The sequence below is a fragment of the Pinus tabuliformis genome, chromosome 3_1, assembly GCF_031772625.1.
Source record: "Pinus tabuliformis cultivar Carrire ecotype Pingquan chromosome 3_1, CPIR1, whole genome shotgun sequence".
NCBI classification, from domain to species: domain Eukaryota; kingdom Viridiplantae; phylum Streptophyta; class Pinopsida; order Pinales; family Pinaceae; genus Pinus; species Pinus tabuliformis.
The window spans coordinates 105375459-105378358 of NC_142301.1; positions in this window are offsets into that span (position 1 = coordinate 105375459).

Here is a 2900-nt window from a genome sequence, read left to right on the forward strand (position 1 = left end):
AAAACCCGAGGCCTTCAACCAAATTTATCATTTGAAGGCTCCATAGATTAAATGAAAAAAAATAATTCTTGGACAAGTCCTTCACAAATAATCCTAAGTTCATCAAAATGTTGAAAGAATAGTGGTGGGATAGTGACTCTTTTAAAGAGTGTGGCAATGAGAAATATCCTACCCAACACTTACAACCACCATTTAGCCATTTGACAACCATGATTAGTAGGTTACATGCTGAGTTCAACGTGTCTTGCTTCAAGGTCAAATGGTTACCTCTGGCGATAAAAATAGTCTCTACTTGTCGTATATTCAATTTGTCAAACATATTGTTAGCACACTTGTTAATGGATCTTGCGAAGATAAAGGAAGACCTGGAAAACTAGGGACCGTCCTTTTATATGTCGTCTTGTCTCATAGATGTTTTTTGTGCTACTAATGAAATCTTAGACATGAATTAGAATTGGATGCCCAAAATGCCTCCAATTTATATGTATTATTAGGAATTGTGGGTCGAGTAGTATCCCAAATTATTTTATGAAATTTGTGATCATTTCTTAGCACAGATGCACCTAATCCTCTTCGATTGTTTAGTTGTTTAGCTCCTTGACTGATTAATGATTAGAGAAATTTCTTCCCAAATTGTTGGACTGGGAATAACATTGGTTTTTTCCAAGAATTCCAAAATATCATGATCAAGATTCCCCATTAAAATTGGCCATTATGCATTGGTTAATTTCTCGCAACCAAAAAGGGAAGCATTTAATCTCAAGGAGCTAAAGCTCCTAACTAGTGTTTTTAGGAGACATGAAGGAAGCATTTTATTGTAAGTTTTTGTTAGAGAAATCCATATACATTGCACTCTCTCTACACAACCATATTGGAGCCATTCTTCAAACAGAATCTTTATAATATGAGAAAAATGGTCATGTATTCTCATATACAATTTCTTTTAACCAAGTATCAAACTTGAATCTCACACATCCCTTTTACATTTTTGTCATACTTCAATGCCTTCTTCTATGGTGTCTCTCTCTTCCAAATTCTTTAGCAATTCAATGCATTTTAATCGAGACCATCTTAGAAATTAAAGTTGAAAACATCTCATTCGTGTTCATAAATGCAACAATTTCTTTGCTTGTCTCCTCACCTTAAATGGATTGTTCTTTGTTGATTAAACTACAATGGCTTAATCTGACTCTAGACATATTTAAGAGCCATTATTACAATCTTTCCAATAATATCTACCATGCAAGAACATTTCTCCTTATCACGAATTGGAGCCCCTGAACAAGAGCACATATTCTCATCCATTATGGATTGGTGCATGGTACTGTGTTACTTAAACAAAGTGTTTCTTTCTTTTTGCAATGTGAAAAATACCTCCTCCCTTATAATCATGAATAGGTAACCAACATGCTTAGGAGATGTCTCACTATTCTATTGTTAGCACATGCAAAGAGGGGTTATTATTAGATGTAAGTAATACTTGTGCATTCTCTAAAAATGGATGAATTATTCCTTCTTAGTCTAAGAGTATCTCTTAAATGTATGATTCATCAAAACATTAAATTATACCTAAAAACCTTTGAATAGTAAATCAACACTTTAGAATGTGAACTTCAATTGAAAGAATGAATAAAAATTCCTTTTCTTTACCCTTTGATCTATTTTCAATGTTGTTAATAATTGGAATTGGCCAAATATCAAAGATAATATTTGAGGGAATGATTTTCCCTCTTTATTTTAAGAGGTGGCACTCCTATTTAGTAAATAATTATCTACTTAAAGAAATTAGAGGACAATAAAGGGAAGAAAAGGCATGAGATAGAATTAGGTCTCAAATATTCACAATAATATGATACACATTTATACAAACATAAATAAAATTAACAGTCATGAATGTCTAGTGCAATTTAAAGTAAAGAATCAGACATTTGAGTAGGCATAAATAATTGTGCAATGCATTTACAAAGAACTCTAAAAGGTAACTTCATTCAAACTCATTGGGACAAAAAGAGTTACACACTTGCAATCTTAAGCTTAAAACTCAAAAGTCCAGATATTACACTAGATGTGCAATTTATGAAAATATAGAAGTGCTTGAATAAAACTTTGTAAAATATGAGAAATTTAAAATGCATTCATCAATTAAAGGACAGGGATTGGGCTCTCAAGAACCATATATAAGGAAAAAACTTGGAAGAGAAGAAGAACAATGATTAGGAATTGACCTTGATACTCGGAAAACTCCAAAATCAAGAAGGTTGAATGATTACTAATTGAGAAGAAAGGTAGGGGCCAAATGAGATAATTTACTTACAATGATCACCAAAAAAAATCACCTTGTGTCGAAGGCTTCTCTAAGTTTAAATTATTGGATATAAGTTGAAAACATAACTGTTAGAACCATCAATGAGTCATCTTGAAATCATTTCCTTTTCTAACTTATCCTTGAACCATTTCTCAGTGTAATTCCCCAAAGGTGCAACAATGATTGTTTCACTTGAACTTTACATAATTCATATTTAATGTCCTCTAAATCATAAGCGACTTGATGTACCATGTTAGACTGGGCTTAATTCTAGTTGACAAAATGAATTAACCACTTTTCAAATTTTTCTTTTTGGAAATAAACAAGTTTGTTGAAGTCATTCCCCATGTGATCCTTATACATCCACACACTTTTTCATTTGTTCTCGGTTCAACATCACATCCATGAGTAAACCAAGGCGCTCCAATTCCTTTGTTTTCTCGACTAGCTTAAAGAATAAATCACTTCATCTTGTATTAATATTAAATTAATTCTCGAACCGTTGTAATTCTTTCTTTTCAACAAGCCTTTAATTATTTAATTCATCCTTGGGAAGGGAAATTTTGTTCTTTCCTTTGGGCCTCGTTCATGTTTG